We start from the raw sequence: 20,909 nt of genomic DNA, 5'->3' as shown, positions 1-20,909 counted from the left end.
AGTAAGCGCTTAACAAATACCAACATTATTATTATTATTATTAACAAATGCCATCATTATCATTATTCTAGTCCCAGCTCTGCCACTTGTCTGCAGGACTCTCCCAATAGCTTAGTACGGTGCTCTGCACACAATAAGCGCTCAATAAATACAACTGAATACATGAATGAATGCATGCTGATTGACCTCGGGCGAGTCGCGGAAGTTCTCTGGGCCTCAGTTACCTCATCTGTAAAATGGGGATTCAGACTGTGAGTCCCATGTGGGACGTGCACTGTGTCCAACCTGATTAGCTTGTATCAACCCCAGCGCTTAATACAGCGCCTGGCTCATGATGAGCGCTTAGCAGATACCGTTAAAAAAAAATACCTATCATCGGTTGTCCCTCATTAAGATTCTATGCTGCAATTAAACATGGCGTTAGACTTAATATTGACGATGGCCTTTGTTAAGCGCTTACTATGTGCGAAGCACTGTACTGAGCACTCACGGACAAGGTATTATGACTTCCAGATGGAAGCAAAACTTGCAGAAAAGTCTCGCGCTGGCTTCCTCCGTGGAGCCGGGAGTGAAATTTGCGATCTGCGGCCAGGGAGTTGACTTCGGCGGCTTAGCTTCGATCTGATTAAACAACGGAGGCTAAATCGCGATAAGCAGGTTGGGGCGATAGGCTTCTCCCACCGAGGATTTTTACTTGAGTTAACTGGCTTTTTATCTCCATCGGTCAGGTTAAATTTCTCCATTTGGGCTGGGCTACAGTTCTTCGTTTCTGATTTTATCCAGCTTTTTCAATGATTTTCAAGCCTGGAAATCTCGATCTTCGCATTTTCTAGATCCCGAGACCACGGCGTGACGGATGAACCTCCGACATCATCACCCGGGCAAAGCCCGAGAAGACCCGATATGCACCTGTGCGAAAATCAGGCCGCGAGGGACGCGAGCTGAACCTGAACATTTCGGGATTTCATTTGCAAATCGGATCGAGTCTTTATTTAAACACAGTTATTAAAAGCTCTTCAACAATTTGGCGTGAGTGGAATAAAAAAGCCGTCGAAGCCTATTTCAGGCTAAACAATAATTAGGATTTAAACTGTATTTTCTATAGCTGTGAATGCTTATGCCAGGAAAATGCCAGGAAATGGGCACGAGGCCAAGAGATTCGCAGCATAGAGCTCGCTCGCCCAGCGTGGCACCCATCCTACCCAGCACGGCCTAGGAGAGCGAGCCCAGGCCTGAGGATCAGAGCATCTTGGTTCTAACGCTGAAACTTAATCTAAAATTTTTCATCGAAAAATCTGATATCTAATCCTCGTTCCGCCAGTTCTTTGCCGTGTGATCTTGGACAAGTCACTTCCCTTTTCTAGACTATAAGCTCATTCTGAGCAGGGCAAGAGTCTGCTAATTCCGTTCATTCAGTTCATTCGATTGTATTTACTGAGCGCTTACTAGGTGCAGAGTACTGTACTAAGCACTTGGGAAATTACAACAAAAATACAACAAGTTAGACCACTCCGCTCCCCAACCAATCGGCAACCATTGCGTCACCATTTCAAAATCCCTGCGAGACCCAAATTTCTGCCTTCAGGTTCAAACTGCGCCACGAGAAATACGCTTGACCAACTTTGTGTATTTTGCAGCCTGTTCTAAAACACCTCATTCTGATAATTAAAAATGATTTTCCCCATTTAGGTGAAGTGGTTTGGCTCAGCAACGTGTTACAGGAGCTTTAAAGAGCAGTCGAGATGCTCGGGGGCACCGGTCACTTTGCTCCTGAAGGCAGAACGGGGTGAAGATAGAGCGAGAAATCAGACCGCAGCTGAAGGGTCAGCTGGAGGAAGCGAGCCTACTACGACGAGAACCTGAATTTTCCTCCTCCTCTGCCTCAGACGTCGACCAAGTTGTGTCCAACCTGATTAACCCGTATCTAACCCCAGTGCTTAGTTCGGTGCTTGGCACGTAGGGAGCGCCTAACAAATACTATTTTTTAAAAAAGGGCTGTTAAAGTTTGCGTGCCAAAGGAAGTCCGAGCTGGATTTGTGTCAGTTACTGAGATTGTGGACAGAGCGCAACACTAAAGACTTAGTAATAATAATAGCATTTGTTAAGCACTTACTAGGGGCCAAGCACTGTTCTAAGCACTGAGCACTGTTCTAATAATGATGATGATGGTATATGTTAAGCGCTGGGGGAGATACAAAGGACTCAGGTTGTCCCACGTGGGGCTCACAGTCTTAATCCCCATTTTCCAGATGAGGTAACTGAGTCACAGAGAAGTGAAGGGACTTGCCCAAAGTGATACCGTTGATAAGTGGCCGAGCCAGGTTTAGAACCCACGTCCTCTGACTGCCAAACCCGTGCTCTTCCCACCAAACCTCGCTGCTTCTCTTCTAACAACAGGCACATTCCCGCCCACCGCGAGCAGAAGCAACTCCTCCGTATCTTCCCCGGCACAAGGGCGGCGTTTTCCCACAACACTCAGGTTCATGGAAGCAATCATACCTCCGACCACATCACCTCTGTTTCAAAGAGCAACTCTTCTACTCCTCTCCCTGGAAAATGAATCTCTGAGAGGTCCCGGGGAATAAAATACAAGTCAAGATGCCGGGAGGTTCTGAGCTCCAATAGTTGTTATTCCGTAAAGGCTCACACATTTCCCCATCATTAATGTGATCACCCTGGTGATCTCTCCCTGCTCTTGGGCTCCAAAACAGCGCTAGCTATTTATTTCCAATCAAGGGCAATCACAATATCTAAATCCCCCACACCCAGGGATTGGAGGTGGCTGGATCGCATTTCCTAGCATTCACGGTGTCAATAGGTATCGCTTTACTATTCTTTCAGGACGGATGGATGAAAATTGTTTCAGACGCAGGCTGCCCGGTCGGGAGACGATGTCGGATGAAATCTGTTTTATTATGAAAAGCGAAAGGATGCCAAAGGCACTCAACCCGCCGTGAAAGTTAATGGCTTGTGAAAGAGAGGGTATTCTGGGAGCCAAAAGAAAAACAGGGTATAAAACAGGCACAAAACCTAACACCACATCCGCACCAAAGTCGGCCAATTCATTGACTATTATGTTTGCCATTTTACTAGGGGAAGCAGCGTGGCTCAGTGGAAAGAGTCTGGGCTTCGGAGTCGGAGGTCATGGGTTCGATTCCCGGCTCTGCCCCTTGTCAGCTGTGTGACTGTGGGCGAGTCACTTCACTTCTCGGTGCCTCCGTTACCTCATCCGTAAAATGGGGATTAACTGTGGTGAGCCTCCTGTGGGACAACCTACTTACCCTGTATCTACCCCAGCGCTTAGAACAGTGCTCTGCACATAGTAAGCGCTTAACAGATTACCAACATTATTACTCTCAGAATCAAAATGAGACATTTCGAGGCCATAAAAGCACAAGAAGATGGAAAAAAATATTCTCCTCAACATTCCACCCCTGGTCTCTAGACTTTAAGCTCACTGTGGGCAAGGATTGTGTCCGTTTATTGTTATACCATACTCTCCCAAGATCACTACAGTGCTCTGCACCTAGTAAGCGCTCAACAAATACTTTTCATCAGATCCCACTTGGGGCTCACATAAGTAGGAGAGAGAACAGCTGTTGAATCCCTATTTTACAGATGAAGGAACTGAAGCACAGAGAAGTGACCTGCCCGAGGACACATGGCAGGGAAGAGGCAGAGCTGGGATTGAAGAGGCAGAGCTGGGATTAGAACCCAGGACATCTGACTCCCAGGTCTGTGCTCTTTCCACTAGGCCACACTGCTTCACATGTGTACTTACATATATAAAAGTCACTTCCCCGCTGTGAGCTAAGCTATCTTGGTGAATACAAACCAATTCTTAATTCTCATTAATTCCTATAAACGTCCGTCTCCCCTTCTAGATTGTAAACTTGTTTTGGGCAGGGGACATGTCTGCTAATTCTGTTGTATAGTTTTCTCCCAAGCCATTAGTACAATGCTCTGCACATAGTAAACACTCAATACCACTGAAAACTACCAGCACACACGTGCGCACAAAGTGATGTGCACATGCCCTTGTGTGTCTTAAGTGGGTCACTTCCTCCAGGAGGCCTTCCCTGGTTGATTTCTAAACTCTCTTTGCATCCTCCACCTGCCATTTCAGTGCTCTGGCACCACCTAAGTTCACTCAATCGTATTTATTGAGCGCTTACTGTGGGCGGAGCACCTAAATACTCCCCTTCCTCCCTTCTCGCCTCCCACCTTATTGTAGCACTTATATGCATATCTTTATACTTTTTCTAATGATAATTTACCGTCTTTCACTCTAGGCTGTAGAGATCATGTCTACAATCTCTTTTGTACTCTCTCACGTCCCCCATAGCACCCAAGTACGCATCTTCTTTGCTTCCTCCTGTCTTGATCAACGATATTTAGTCAGCATCGTGTGCACGGCACTGAACTAAATGCTCGGGAAAGGGCAGTAGAGGAAGAGATTTCAACTCTCCCCTCTGGGAGCTTTATTAACAACAATAATAACAACAATAATATGTTTATTATTACATTTACTACGTATCAAGCTCTGTACTAAGCACAAGGGGTAACTACGAGATAATCAGGTCTCACAGTCAAAGTAGGAGAGAGAACAGGTTTTGAGAGAAGTGAAGTGACTTGACCAAGGTTGCCCAGCAGGCGAGTGAGAGACGGGATTAGAACCCAGGTCCTCCGACTCCCTAATGCAGTGGTTTTCACATGTAGGCACTCTAAAGATTGTAAGCTCCTTGAAGGCAGAGATGTCATACTCTCCTAAAAAGTTGGTGCAGTGCTCTGCACAGAATAGTAAATACCACTGATTGAGCGTGAAACCTTTTGATATCACTAAGAGACAGGCTGATAAAACACCTACTGAAGTGGGGCATTCTGAAAAAGCAAACCTTCGTCACAAATGGAGCTGTGACGTTCTCTAAATGAAGGTACCCTGCAACACTGGTCCCTGAATCTGCAGGGAAAGATGAACTGGAACCTGAGTTTGAAAAGCATCAAATCTTAAATCAAAACCAGGGTGCCAGGGAGAGGCATTCCTGGAATCCCCAGCTCGCTCTGATTCGGTGCAGTGATCTGACACGACTCTCTTACTGGGGTCAGCCATTATCTCCCAACGTCTAATGATCAGAAACATCAACTTGAATTGAGAAATTTGGTAGGGGGTTCGGGTTGTGCTACCACAGGGAAGACAGAAACCATGTGTCTGAGCCTGTGTGGGCCTATCCAGAGTCTCGGTTTTCATGGCTGCGACCCAGAAAATATGAATGGTGAAAGCAGGGTGGGGGGGTAAATCTGGAGGGAAGGGTAGAGAGAGAGGGGTGGGGGGGTAGAGAGAGAGGGAGGTAGAGAGCAGGAGTAGAGAGAGTGGGGGGGAAAGGGGGGAAAGGGGGGGAGAGAGAGGGAGAGGGGGAAAGAGAGAGGGAGGGGGGAAAGAGAGAGAGAAGAAAGGGGGAAAGTGGGGAAAGAGGGGGGAAGAGGGGAAAGTGGGGGGAAGAGGGGAAAGAGAGGGAAGGGGGGAAAGAGAGGGAAGGGGGGAAAGAGAGGGAAGGGGGGAAAGAAGGGGGAAATGGGGGGGGGGGGGGGGGGAAGGGGTGGGGAAAGGGAGGGGAACGGGGGGGGAAAGGGGGGGGAAAGGGAGGGGGAAGGGGGGGGGAAGGGAGGGGAAAGGGAGGGGAAAGGGAGGGGAAAGGGAGGGGAAAGGGAGGGGAAAGGGAGGGGAAAGGGAGGGGAAAGGGAGGGGAAAGGGAGGGGAAGATGGGGCAGGGCCTTGGTCAACCACTGTTCTAAACATTGGAGTAGGGACAAGTTAGGTCATACACAGTCATCGTTCTACATTAGGCTCACAGTCTAAGTAGGAGGGAGAACAGGTATTTAATCCTCATTTTACAGTTGAGGAACTGAGGCACAGTGAATTTAAGTGATTTGCCCAAGGTCACACTGCAAACAATCAGCAGAGCAGGGATCAGAACTCAGGTCCTCTGACTCCCAGGCCCGTGCTCTTTCCACTAGGCCATGCTGCTTCTCCTTGGGGAGGAAAAATTTCAGGCAGAGCAGCAAAGGTAAACTTCAGAGCTGAGAAGTGGGCCGGTGGGTGGATTCCTTATCAAAAACAAAAAAAAATCCCAAAACAAACTCCCCTCAGAAACCTCTTAAATCGGTGAGCAAATCTGACCCTGAAAGAAACACGCCCGTCACTCAGAGGGAGGCCTGGTACGGGCACTTGAGGGAGGGCTCGTTTCTCAAGGCCGGCAGACATCTTCGAGGAGGGAGTCTCCTGTCTCCCTTACCTGGAAGACAATTATTTTCTCTTGGCTTTCCTTCCCAGAGCTTGAGAGGTGTTTCTGACAGCTGGAAACCTTCTCCTCACCTCTTGCTAAGCAGACCCGTCCAGCCTGAGGAGAAGCACCTCACGAGCCATTAATGAGCAAGCGATTAACTAAACTCTAAAGCTCAACCGGGTCTGACATTCTTTAGGATGCATCTTCAGCCATTTGACAGGGAGGGCAAATTTGGGATTTAAACTTTCTCTTTCCTTCCGTCCCCTCCCCCCGGCTCTATCGATGTTGCCCAGAGGAATGCTTCTCCGTGAGCCAGGGAGACATTGGACCCTCTGGCTTTGGAGAGCTGATATTCTTCCCTCATTCATTCATTCAGTAGTATTTATTGAGCGCTATGTGCAGAGCACTGTACTAAGCGCTTGGAAACAAATCGGCAACAGATAGAGTCCCTGCCCATTGACGGGCACACAGTCTAATCGGGGGAGACAGACAAAAACAATAGCAATAAATAGAATCAAGGGGATGGACATCTCATTAAAACAATAGCAATAAATAGAATCAAGGGGATGGACATCTCATTAACAAAATAAGTGTTCCTTCCCAAGGCAGGAAGGAACACTTAGGCAGCGCTGTGGTCAGAAAGGGGAAAGAGCCTTGGCCTGGGGGTCAGAAGACCTGGCTTCCAATCCCTGCTCCACCGTTTGCCTGCTGTGTGACCTTGGGCAAGTCATTTCACTTCCCTGGGCCTCCGTTTCCTCACCTTTACCACGGGGATCCAGTACCTCCCCTCCTTCCTCCTTAGACTGGCCCCCAAACCCGGCTCCACGTCTTGCCTATGTGTCCTTGGTCAAGTCACTTCACTTCCCTGGGCCTCAGTTTCCTCATCTTTCCAATGGGGATCCAATACCTGCTCTCCCTCCAATTTAGACCAGACGCCCCAAGGGGAACAGGGGCTGTGTCTGACCCGATTATCTTGTATCAACCCCAGCGCTTACTACAGTGCTTGGCAACACGGGGCTTAACCAACACCACAATGAATGTTATTTAAACCAAGGAGCTTGGTGACTAGCACCATGCTACAGAGCGAGTCAATCTCAGGACTACCCTGAAAACTTTCTGAATTACTGCCGCCTTCTAAGAGATGAGACATTCTGCCTGTGGAAAAGACTATAATTTTGTCATCTTTAGTGGGTATGGGAAGGGTTTTAACTATAGCGGTTGAAAAATAGAATATAGTGAAGCTCCTGACTGATCCGGAAAGAGCCATTTTGAGGTGACCTTGTGCAAGTCAATCCGCTTCTCTGTGTTTCAGTTTCTTCGGTTGCATTTATTGAATGCTTACTGTGTGCAGAGCGCTGTGCTAAACTCTTGGGAGAGTCAAATACAACAAAATTGGTAGACACGCTCCTTGCCTGAAAGGAGCTTACAGTCTAGAGAAAAAAAATAATTTTAAAAATAATAATTCAACTTTATTATTCAATGATATTATGATTTTATTTTATGACATGACTTCAGCAAAATGATACCCTAAGTATAAATCCTTACGGGTTGGACATTGTCCCCACCCCCTAGAGAATTCACAGACTTAAACCCCATTTTACAGATGAGGGTACTGAGGCGCAGAGAAGTGAAGCGACTCGCCCGAGGTCACATACGGCAGACAGAATGCAGAGCTGGGATTAGAACCCAGGTCCTTCTGACTCCCAGGCCAGGGCTCGGGCCCCTAAACCACGATGCTTCTCTAAATAAAACGCATAAAACCGCAATCGGTGTATTAAACCTAGTGAACCTCCGGAAGCGTGGACATTCTTACTTCGATATAAAGGAGATTGATCTGGACTTGCATATTCTGATTAATCATTGGCGTTGATTGATCATTTACTGTGTGTTGGGTGCTGTTCTAAGTGCCTGGAAGGGTTCGGTACCGAGTCGGTAGGACCGTCCCCCGCCCACAAGACTTAATAATTATTATTATTATTATGGCATTCGTTAAGCGCTTATTATGTGCCAAGCACTGTTCTAAGGACTGGGGTAGTTACAAGGTAAGCAGGTTGTCTCTAATGGGGCGCTCGGTCTTAATCCTCATTTTACGGATGAGGGAACTGAGGCAGAGAGAAGCTAAGTGACTCGCCCACAGTCACACAGCTGACGAGTGGCGGAGCAGGGATTAGAACCCCGACTGATGAAATTAGATTTAAGTAAAAGAAAGGCCCCTTTGGCTCTTATAGGCCCAAGCAAAGATGGGGCTGGTTGTCCAAAAAGTTGGATTTGATGTAAAGAATAGAGGTAGGAGAAGCAGCGTGGCTTAGTGGAAAGAGCCTGGGTTTGGGAATCAGAGGTTGTGGGTTCTAATCCTGACTCCGCCACATGTCAGCCGTGTGACTTGGGCCCGCTCCATCTTTACGTGGGCCTATAAGAGCCAAAGGGGCCTTTCTTTTACTGAAATCTAATTTCGCCAGTCTGACGAGTTTAGCGAATGTCCTCCCCAGTCATTTGTGCACTCAAGCATTTCGGCCTCAAGGAGTACCTACTAAATGACTCGGGCTCCCGATACGGGTGAATCTTACGATGGCAATTAGGCCATTTAATCGGTGGGCTCTGCCATCCAGAGGGGAAAAAGTCATTAGGAGGATTCTGGGTGGCTGACGACAGCTTCAGCACTATACATCTGAAGCCGTCAGCTTGTTCCATTAACAAGAACAGGTTGAACTTCATTTTTCTTATTTTTGCACGCGGCGGGAAGGAGTTTAATTTTGCAAAATCCCCTCAATACCCACGGAACGTGCCCGTGAGAAAGAGCAGAGTAGACTGTATTGACGCCTCTGGGTGGGTTAGTGTTTAATGCACACTGCTCCTTTAATGTCAGCCTCCTTACCGGACCTCGATCTCGTCTATCTCCCTGCCGACTCTCGCCCACATCCTGCCTCTGGCCTGGAACACTCTCCCTCCTCCTATCCAACAGACAATTACTTTTATCCTCTTATTACTATCCACCAAGCTCCTTGGTTTAAATAATGTTCACTGTGGCATTTGTGAAGCCCTTACAGGGCCAAGTACTGTAGTAAGCTCCGGGGTTGATACCAGATAATCAGGTCAGTTCCACATGGGACTCACAGTGAAAGGATGAGGGGGAGCAGGTATCAGATCCACATTGTAAAGATGAGGAAACTGAGGCCCAGTGAAGTGACTTGACCAAGGGCACACAGCAGGTTGTAAGAGGTGGAGCCGGGATTGGGAGCCAGGTCTTCTAACTCCCAAGTCAAGGCTTTTTCCCCATTCTGAGCACAGCGCTGCCTAAATGTTCTGCACATAGTAAGCGCTCAATAAATACTGTTGAATGAATAAATGTACCTTTCTGCCTCGGGATGAAGGGAAGAACATCGGCTTTCCGCAGCCGGATGGCCCAGTATCTCTCTGGCTGATCAAGGAGAGTTCCTCTAGTGGAAAGAGCCCATCTCCTCCAAGAGGCCTTCCCTGACTAAGCCCCCCTTTCCTCTTCTTTCTCTCATTCAATAGTATTTATTGAGCGCTTACTATGTGAAGAGCACTGTACTAAGTGCTTGGAATGTACAATTCGGCAACAGAGAGAGACAATCCCTGCCCGGTGGCGGGCTTACAATCTCTGACCTGCTCCCCTTATTCATCCCTCCTTCCAGCACTTTTGGACATATCTGTGATGCCTGAGTCCCCCTCTAGACTGTAACTTCGGTGTGGGCAGGGAATGTGTTTTTTTAGTGCTATATTGTGTTCTCCCAACCATTTAGTACAGTGCTCTGCACACAGTAAGCACTCAAATAGTAAGCACAGTAAGCACGCTGAGAAGCAGCGTGGCTCAGTGGAAAGAGCATGGGCTTTGGAGTCAGAGGTCATGGGTTCGAATCCCAGATCGGCCACTTGTCAGCTGTGTGACTTTGGGCAAGTCACTTAACTTCTCGGTGTCTCAGTTACCTCATCTGTAAAATGGGGATTAAGACTGTGAGCCCCACGTGGGACAACCTGATTCCCTTGTGTCTACCCCAGCGCTTAGAACAGTGCTCGGCACATAGTAAGCGCTTAACAAATACCAACGCTATTAAATATGATTGAATGAATGAAGGAATTCTGGAGTCGACCGTTGCAGCCTCACTTTTCTTTTTATTTGCATTTAAGTGCTTACTTTGTGCCAAGAACTGTACTGAGCACTAGGGAAGGTATAAGCTAATCAGGTTGGCCACAGTCCACGTCCCGTATGGGCTCGTCTTCATCCCCATTTTACAGATGAGGTAACTGAGGCACAGAGAAGTTGATTTGCCCAAGGCAAGACAGCAGCTGGGATTCGAACCTGGGTCCTCTGATTCCCAGGCCTGTGTTCTTTCCACTAGGCCATGTCGTGTCCTTAGCGGTCCTGTTCCAACTGGATTTTTAACTATTTAAATCTTAACGATGATGGTACTTAACAAGTGCTTACTAAGTGCCAGGTTCTAGGGCAGATTCAAGATAATCAGGTCAGATGCAATCCTTGCCCCACATGATGCTCATCAGCTGTTGGGGAGAGAGAACGGAACTCTGATTCCCATTTTACAGATGAGGAAACGAGGCGGAGAGAGGGTAAGTGACCTGCCCATGGGCATACGGCAGGCCTGTTGTAAGAGCTGGGATTAGAATCCAGAGTTCCCCATTCCAAGTCTGGAATTCCACAGGCCTGACTGCTAAAGTCGCTCCCACATAACCCACGCTTTAAAGAGAAGCAGTGTGATGCATTGAAAAGAGCCTGGGTTTGGGAGTCTTAGGGTCTGAGTTCTACTTCCGCCTTCCCCATTTGCCTGCTGGGTGCCCTTTTGCAAGTCACGTCACTTTTCTGGACCTCAGGTTTCCTTATTTCCTGACCTCAACAGACTAAATCAAGAGTTGGGGGAGAGAGACATTGATTGAAATGAATAAATCACAGATACGTACGTAAGTGCTGCGGGGCTGGGAGGGGGGCGTGAATGAAGGGAGCTAGTCAGGTCGACGCAGAAGGGAGAGGGAGGAGAGGAAAGGAGCACTTGGTCAGGGAAGTGCTCTTGGAGGAGATGTGCTTTCAATAAGGCTTTGAAGGGGAGGAGAGTAATTGTCCGTCAGATTTGAGGAGGGAGGGCATTCCAGGCCAGAGGCAGGAGGTGGGCAAGGGTTCGGCAGTGAGATAGATGAGATGGAGGTAGAGTGAGAAGGTTAGCTTTAGAGGAGCAACGTGTGCGGGCTCGGTTGTAGTAATAATAATAATAATGTTGGTATTTGTTAAGCGCTTACTATGTGCAGAGCACTGTTCTAAGCGCTGGGGGAGATACAGGATAATCAGGTTGTCCCACGTGAGGCTCACAGTTAATCCCCATTTTACAGATGAGGTAACTGAGGCGCAGAGAAGTGAAGTGACTTGCCCACAGTCACACAGCTGACAAGGGCAGAGCCGGCGTTCGAACCCATGACCTATGACTCTCAAGCCCAGGCTCTCTCCACTGAGCCACGTAGGAGAGTAGCGAGGTGAGGTAGGAGGCTGCAAGGGGATTGACTGCTTTAAAGCCAATCAATCAATCGTATTTATTGAGCACCTACCGTGTGCAGAGCAGCGTATTAAGTGCTTGGAGGAGAACAGCACAACAGACAAATTCCCTTCCCGCACCGAGCTTAGAGTCTAGAGGAGGGCAACCACAACTCAGATGACCAGTTGACCAGAAGAGAAATTTCCTACAATCTCCCAGTCAAAAGGGGTTGAAGGGGCCACAGGATCCAGCCGCTCTTTCTACCACCTCCCTGACCTGGCCCTGTGGGAAAGGAAGAGGAGAAGGGAGAGCGACGGAAGGAGAAAGCCGAGATTTTCAGTGAACCAGGAGTTGAAGCAGCAGAAGTTAAGGGACTTGCCCAAATGATAATTATAATTATGGTATTGGTTAAGCGCTTTCTATGTGCAGAGCACTGTTCTAAGGGCGGGGGTAGATACAGGGTCATCAGATTGTCCCACGTGGGGCTCTCATTTTTTAATCCCCAATTTTACAGATGAGGTAACCGAGGCACCGAGAAGTTAAGTGACTTGCCCAAACTCACACAGCTGACAAGTGGCGGAGCAGGGATTAGAACCCGTGACCTCTGGCTCCCGAGTCCGTGCCCTTTCCACTAAACCACGCTGCTCCTAAAAGTCAAGGCTCTTCGACCAATGTTAAAAGACAGGCCTGCCATCTTACCTTCATTCAATAGTATTTATTGAGCGCTTACTATGTGCAGAGCACTGTACTAAGCGCTTGGAATGAACAAGTCGGCAACAGACAGAGACGGTCCCTGCCGTTTGATGGGGCTCACAGTCTAATCGACGGGTACCTCTAGACCGTGAGCTCATTGTGGGCGGGGAATGTGACCTTTTTATTGTACTCTCCCAACGGAGCTCTGCACACCTTGAGCGCTCAGTAAATACCATTTTAAAGTACTGGCTGCATACCCTTAGGACACAGACTCACTGGAACATCGGAAGGAGAGAATAGAATCGAGGAAAGAGCAGATTTAGGAAATTTCTGACAAAATAATTACCTATCTACTTGAGTGGAAGTGGGTAATTGCACTGCTAAAAGACTGTTGCTATGGCGACACGATTAGGTACGCGGTAATCGGTGACGGATTGTTACCTCCGAATCTATCCGGCTAAGGCATCCAAGTTTGCAGGAAAACCAGCCACGGGATTCCTCTCTCCCCTTCAAGTGAAAGGTAGAGAAAAGGAAGCTTGACTCCAGGCTGTGAGCTGGGAACGTGCCTCTATCTCTTATAATAAACTCTCCCAAGCGTGTAGCGCGGTGCTCTGCACACAGTAAGCACTCAATAAGTGATTGATCAGTTTGATGCCTTCTAAAGTAACGAAATCCTTGTCCACTAGGCCATACTGCTCTCTTTCATTCATTCAATAGTATTTATTGAGCGCTTACTATGAGCAGAGCACTCTACTAAGCGCTTGGAATATACAAATCGGCCATAGATAGCGACAGTCCCTGCCCTTTGACGGGCTTATAGTCTAATCTAGTCTAATCTGCTCTTTTGTCCCACGCAGCCCTTCACGGTACAATTGTTCCACCGGATCCATTTTCCACGGGAACGGGTATTCTTCCACCCAAACTATCGGTGGTATTTATTATTTACCGAGTGCGGAGCACTGTACTGAGCGCTTTGCAAAGTACCCTGGCGTCAGCAGATACGATCTCTAGTCACACGGAGATCCCTGAGTCCGCACCCTCTCCCCTGCCCCTCGGCGCCCGACCCCGGGTCTCAGCCCTTTCCTACGCTTTGACCCCCTGCCCCCCATTAAATGAGGGTTAAGACTGTGAGCCCCACGTGGGACAACCTGGTTTAGCATGTATCTACTCCAGTGCTTAGAACAGTGCTTGGCACATAGTAAGCACTAAAAAATACCGTTATTATTTACAGTCCACAGGGGGAGACAGTAAAAATCAATTAAAGAGAAGGGAAAGAGTATAGGAATAGTAACATAAAGCAGTGAGGGGCTGGGGGGAGTATCCAGGTGGTTAAGGGGGGGTAAACACCCTTCTATTTTACGGATGGAAAGGCTGAGGGGGTAGAGAAGCCCCGTGACCTGGCAGTCAGAAGGACGTGGGTTCTAATCCCAGCTCTGGCACTTGTCTGCTGTGAGACCTTGGGCAAGTCACTTCACTTCTCTGTGCCTCAGTTCCCGCAAATGGAAAAGGGGGAATTAATAAATTAGAATGATATAATTATAACTCATTCATTCAATCGTCTTTGAGCGCTTACTGCGTGCTTTGTGCACCGTACTAAGTGCTTTGGGAGAGTACAGTATAACACATAGGCACATTCCCTGCCCACAGAGAGCTCACAGTCTAGAGAATTTACAGATGGGATCGCCGAGGCCCAGATCAACGAAGCGACTCGGCCGAGGTCACGCAGCAGACAAATGGCGGAGCTGGAATTATTAGTAAGTCCTTCTGACTCCCAGGCCTGGGCTCTAACCACTAGACCATGCTGCTTCCTGCCCTCAGAGAGCTGGCATTCTAGCCACAGAATCAGCTAGCGGCGCTCCGGAGAGGTGCCCGGTAGGTCAGCCTCAAACGGGGTTCTGTGGAGACTGGTGTTTCAGAATTTCCATCTGGGGATGGGCTCCCTTGGGGTCTGATCTGCCGTGTGGTCGCTCAGTCCCTTGAGGGCCAAAGCCTTGTTGCAGCCAAGGAGAGACACGCTGGTCCAAGGCGGGTTTCTAATACAGCAGAACAACTCACGCTGAACATGCCACACCTCCCGACCCGGCCAGTCCATCAGTCGCATTTACCGAGCGCTTACTGTGTGCAGAGTACTGTACTAGACTCTTGGGAGAGTGCAATGGAATGAGAGAATAGACCCAATTCCATGCTCTGGACAGTCTAGAGGGGAGATAGACATTAATAGAAATAAATAAAACGACAGATATGGACATTAGCGCTGTGGGGCTGGGAGGAGGGATGAACGAAGGGAGCAAGTCAGGGCGACGCAGACGGGAGTGGGAGAAGAGGAAAGGGGGGCTTAGGTGGGGAGGCCTCAATAAAGCTCTGAAGGTGGGGAGAGTAATTGTCCGTGGATTTTGAGGAGGGAGGGCGTTCCGGGCCAGAGGGGGGACGTGGCCGAGAGGCTGGGGATGAGATAGGCGAGATCGAGGCACGGTGAGCAGGTCGGCATTAGAGGAGCCAAGCGTGCCGGCTGAATAGGAGAGTAGCGAGGTGAGGTAGGAGGAGGCCAGGGGATGGAGTGTTTTAAAGCCGATGGTGACTGGCCCACCATTTCCTGGGGGAGAAAAAGCATAGACGGTAGGGAGAAAATCCCTACTCTGCCTCCTGTTAGTTGTGTGACTATGGGCGAGTCACTTAACTTCTCTGTGCCTCAGTTACCTCATCTGTAAAATGGGGAGGAAGACTGTGAGCCTCACGTGGGACAACTTGATGACCTCATATCTACCCCAGCGTTCAAAACAGTGCCCTGCACATAGTAAGCGCTTAACAAATACCAACATTATTATAGGGTCCAGCGCAAAACGTACACTTCCGGGAGTCACAAGGCCCACCTCCCTACCTTGCCCGCCGTGTGACCTTGGGTGAGTCACTCTTCTGGTCCTCCTTGTCCTCATCTATAAACTGGGGATTCAATACCTGTAAGCTCCCTCTAGACTGTCAGCTCGTCATGAGCAGGGGATGTGCTTCATGCAGAGAAGCAGCGTGGCTCAGGGGAAAGAGCGTGGGCTTGGGAGCCAGAGATCATGGGTTCGAATCCCGGCTCTGCTATCTGTCAGCTGTGTGACTGTGGGCAAGTCACAACTTCTCTGAGCCTCAGTTACCTCATCTGAAAATGGGGAGTAAGACCGTGAGCCTCACGTGGGACAACCTGATTACCCTGTGTCTACCCCAGCGCTTAGAACAGTGCTCTGCACATAGTAAGCGCTTAACAAATACCAACATTATTATTATGTGTCTATTTGTCAAATTTTACTCTTCCAAGCACTTAGTACAGTGCTCTGCACATAGTAAGTGCTTAATAAATACCACTGATGTATCTCCCTCCGCTTTAGGCCATGAGTCCTGGGTGAGACAGGGGCTGCCCCCAGCCAGATTGGCCTGTTTACCTCAGGGCTTAGCACATTGTACATGCTTAATACAATTATTATTATCGGGAGATTGCACCATCACAACAATTCTTCGCAAAGCAGGCTCTCGCTCGGGACGGTTAACGAAGACGTTGATGATCGGGATTTAGGCTACAGTTGGGCTCTACGTCTAGAGAGCCTCGTGGCCGTCTAGAAAACACCATTATTTTACCTGCCAAACTGAAAAGAAAGTTCATTCCGCTTGTCACCTCTAATATTAAACGAGGGCATTCTACTTACTGGAGATGAAAAGTCATACAGCCCCAAAATAAATAACTCTGTCCGTCACAGCTATCTCGCTTCAATCTGATTAAATTCTCTTCTCTGAGGATCAAAGTCTTCTAATATCCCATTTAAGAAGTCAGAGATTTTAATCTCCAAACCTGGTGGGGAAATCAACCCCTCCAAATAACCCCCCTCCCGAATAGATCCACCAAATTTGCAGGCTGCCAGAAGTTAAAAGCCACGGCAAAGTCAACGCTTGGATTTGCATTTGCAAATAAGATCTATAAAGGAAGGCAGAATGCCACAGTTTGAATGCCTTCCGTGGAAAGCGAAGTATTAACTTGTCGGTCTCTCCATGAGATTTCTAAGCTCACTGCCTTTTGCAATCAATTTACTTTTCTATTCTAATCACTGACCTAAGATAGCACAGTGTCCCAAATATTCACGTCCCATTATTTTTTCAGCAAGCTGGAACATGGTCCAGTGTTCGATTCCCTTATCACTTCCAGCCACTTTCTTAAGATAAGGCTTCCCATGAAGCCCCGAGCGATGACACATGAAGACCCTGGGACAGAGCAATAAGAATCGAGATATTTTTTTTTCCACCAGGCCACGCCGCTCCCCTCGCAGTCTAGAGACCTGAGTTCTAATTTCTTCTCTGCCTGGGTTAGTCACTTAGTGGCTCTGTGCCTCCATTTTGCTTTCTGTAAAATGGGACTAAGACGCCTGCTGACACTCTCACAAATCCAGGACTGTCTCGTCTGATAATCCTGTCTCCCCAGCACTTGGCAGAGGTTTGGACACAAAATAAATGCTTGTTAAAACCTCATAATCTGGGGCCTCCTGTTGAAGTAGGAACCATCACTGCTGACTTCTTGATTGTGCCCAACCCTGATTATCCTGTATCTACTCCAGCGCTGAATACGACGACTGGCCCACAGTAAACACTTTAATACCACTTAAAAACAAAGAACAAAAAAAATCCCCAGACAAGGACAGACAAGGTGTCTGACCTGATTGATTTGTAATAATAATTGTGGTATTTATTAAGTTTTCCTGTCCCGCATGGGGCTCACAGTCTTAATCCCATTTTAAAGATGGGAACGGAGACCCGGAGAAGTGAAGTGGTTGCTCAAAGTCACCCAGCAGATGAGGCAGAGACGGGATTAGAGCTCACGTCCTTCTGATTCCCAGGTCTGTCCTTTCATTCAGTCGTATTTATTGAGCGCTTACTGTGTGCAGGGCACTGTACTAAGCATTTAGGAGACTACAGTACAACAATAAACAGCCACATTCCCGTGCCCACAACAAGCTTAAAGTCTGGAGTGGGGGAGACTGACCGCAAAGCAAATAAATAAAATTACAGATATGTACATAAGTGCCCTGGGGCTGGGAGGAGGAAGCAGGAGCAAAAGGAGGCAAGTACGGAGATGCAGAAGGGAGTGGGAGAAGAGGAAAAGTAGGGCTTAGTCTGGGAAGGCCTCTTGGAGGAGATGGGCCTTCAATAGGACTTTGAAGAGGGGGAGAGTAATCGCCTGTCGGATGTGAGGAGGGAGGGCGTTCCACGACAGAGCTAGGACGTGGGCCAGGGGTCGGCAGAGGGATAGGTAAGATCGAGGCACAATGAGAAGGTTTGCCCTAGAGGAACAAAGTGTGCAAGAGCTTCGCTGTATCTGCCTCGGTGCTTACGGAGTGCTTGACAAAGCATTTAACAAACACAAATAACCAATAAACGCCCCCCCCCCCCCCACCAACCAAAAAACAACAAAAAAGATAATCAGATAAGAGATAATCAGATTGGACTCAGTCTCTGTGCACCCACACCCACAATTTAATAAGCAGGGTGTGTCTTTTCCCCCATTTTGCAGATGAGGAAACTGAGGCCAGAGATAATATAACCATTCCCATATGTACGTCCAGAGGAACAAATGGAAGGAGGGGGTAACTGGTTTTTCAGACACGACCGTGGCCAAGGCAAGCTTTCCTTCTGAATGCCAATCCTGCCTGATGCCATTCCCTCCGGGACTAGAGCTGTGCCCTGAGGAAAAAAAGAAAGTTGCCCTTCTGGAAACATCACTAGCCTCAGCCCACTGGAGAACTGTTCTGCACATTTCATTTGGGCTCTGCCACTTGCCGGCTTTGTGCCCTTGGGCAAGGCTCTTAACTTCTGGCCCCTGGCCTGGAGCAATTACTGTCCCTCCCCTTCGGAGCCTTACCGAAGGCACATCTCTTCCAAGAGGCCTTCCTTGACTAAACCCTACTCTCCTCCCATTCCCTTTCGCGTCATCCCGATTTGTTTCCTTTATTCAACACCCCTCAGCATTTATGTACATCTCTGTAATTTATTTGTATTAATGACCGTCTCTCCCTCTAGACTGAAAGTTCATTGTGGGCAGGGAACGTATCCGTTTAATCGTTATTTTGTACTCCCCCAAGCGTTCACTAAACACGATAAAATGAACGAAATGCTCCATTCGGCCATCCCGGCTCCCTTGAACCGGAACCTTCCCCGTCGCCCGTTGTTTTACTTCTTACTCCATGAGGGGAAGAAAAATGAGGTCTTTGTGGATGCGAAGCAACCTGGCGAGGGCAGAAGCCAAGCGCTTTAAATGGCCAATTTCCTTCTGGCGGGCATGGATTAATCCCCACGGCTTAGCCGTAGGACAGGTTGCCGTAAACGCGCAGCTGTGGGCCCCGGGAAAGACACGACGGCCAATTACATCTTCGCGTCAGGGACCGCTCCGGTCCGAGAGGCTTCATCCTGAAGACCCGTGCGGATCCCAAGTCGAGCCAATTACCGCTGCTCCTTCTGAGACGTCTGCCAACCTCCTGCTTCACTCTGGGAGACGTCACGGGGCTTTTCCACTTGTCTATAAACGGTACGGGACCGGGAGCCAGTTTATTTACAAACAAACCCCTCTTCCTCGGCTTGGAACCAGACCAGACAGGGTTGTCCCTGGGCAGAGCTAGGTAGGGCCTGCCTGTGGTCGCCTAATTGAGAAGTAGCATGGCTTAGTGGATAGAACACGGGCCTGGGAGTCAGAAGGACCTGGGTTCTAATCCCGGCTCTCCCACGTCTGCTGTGGGATCTTGGGCAAGTCACTTCACTTCTCGAGGTCTCAGTTACCTCATCTATAAAATGGCAATTAAGACCGTGAGCCCCTTGGGGGGGCAGGGGACTGTGTCCAACCTGATCAATTCGTATCTATCTCAGTGTTTAGAAAAGTGCTTAACACATTGTAAACACTTCAAGTTCCAAAATTATTATTATTTTTATTGAAATCAGACAGTCTGTTTTCCAGCTGGTCTGGTCCCTGCCCTTGCCCGACCTCCCGTCGCCGAGTTGCACGACTCGGAAGCGGCTCTTATGTCTGCAGGGACCGGGAAGGGATGCGGTGGCTCTGGAGACAAATGAGGAGTGGCTAGGAATCCACCTCCGATAAACTCCCTAGGACCAACTCCGGCAATATACCTCACAATGCCCCTTTTTGTTGCATCTCTGGAGCCACACGCTTGACGTCTTGACCGAGGAGGAGGCCCAGGGAGAGTGATTCTACCCCTGACAATATTGGACTGTATGGAGATTACAACGGGCGGAGGGGGAGATCTGGAGTTACTTTTGGCAGGGGATCCATTCTGGAAACTCATTCAGTCAATCGTATGTCCTGAGCGCTTACTGTGTGCAGAACACTGTTCTAAGTGTTTGGGAGAGGACAATATAACAATAAACAGACTGTAAACTCATCTCTAGACTGTAAGCTCATCGTGGGCAGGAATATATGTGCGTTTTCTAATAGTGTACTCTCCCAAGCCCCTCTCAGGGTTGCATCTGGAGACTTTCCAGAACTCTACCAGTCTCGACTGCAGGAGGGAGAGTCAAGCAGAGGCCTATCCATTCCAATCTTAGCTTGGCCGGTGGCTAGCGAGTGGAAGGCAATCTGCCACAAGTCAAAACTCACCTGCGCAGGGAAGCAGCGGCACGGGAGAGAGTCGAGGGTGGAGACTCAGGTTTACTGTGTGGAAGGGGGGAATGGTAAACCATTTCCATAATTTTACCAAGAAAAGTCTCCGATACACGACCAGAACGATAGAAGAAGGAGGTGGGGCGTTCTGGGAGAGATTGGCCATGACGTCACTAAGGGACGGACACAACTCGACAGCATAAGACAACAACAACAACTCTCCCAAGTGTTTAGTACAGTGCTTTGCACACAGTAAGCGCTCAGTGGATATGATTGAACACATTCCCTGCCCATAATGAGTTTACAATCCAGAGTCCCTCCTTGTTTCAAACAAATTCCTGTGTTTTCCCACCCCACCAGGCAATAACCATAACCTCTCAACTACTACTGCTTCTGAATGTGCTTTAAAATGTCCATCCACTTCTTCAAATCTTGATTATCCTGAACACTTACACATTTATATCCAATCCTCAGTCCTTAGATGAATAATTGGATATCTAGATTTGCCAATTTCATCCTTCCAGACTCTGGCTCTTACCACGTGCAATCTTATTCCCCCTGCTCGCACTCTCGCTAAGACATCAATCAGCGATATTTGTCGAGCGCATCCTCGGTGCAGAGCGCTGTTGTAAGCGCTCCAGTTAGGAGGGAGGCGGCTTTGTTTGACGAGATGTTTCAAAAGGGTTGAGAGACAAGGAGGCAAAAGCGGCAGCTGCTGCAGGCAAAAAACAGCAAGGCACAGAGCGTGTGTTTGTTGGTGAGTGCGCTCACACTGTGTTGTATGTGCTGCGGTTGTTGGTC

At 48.5% G+C, this 20,909-nt stretch overlaps 1 non-coding gene across 1 annotated transcript; it reads left to right on the top strand.

Moving 5' to 3' along the window:
- The first annotated feature begins 19,957 nt into the window (after nucleotides 1-19,957).
- Nucleotides 19,958-20,095, top strand: LOC114815877. Its single transcript, XR_003763677.1, has one exon. It is a non-coding gene; the product is annotated as a small nucleolar RNA SNORA7 (small nucleolar RNA).
- Nucleotides 20,096-20,909: the final 814 nt, after the last annotated feature.

The sequence above is a fragment of the Ornithorhynchus anatinus genome, chromosome 12 (genome assembly GCF_004115215.2).
Source record: "Ornithorhynchus anatinus isolate Pmale09 chromosome 12, mOrnAna1.pri.v4, whole genome shotgun sequence".
Taxonomy (NCBI): Eukaryota; Metazoa; Chordata; class Mammalia; order Monotremata; family Ornithorhynchidae; genus Ornithorhynchus; species Ornithorhynchus anatinus.
Note: the sequence above shows the minus strand (reverse complement) of the source record. Positions and strands in the feature narration are given on the sequence as shown.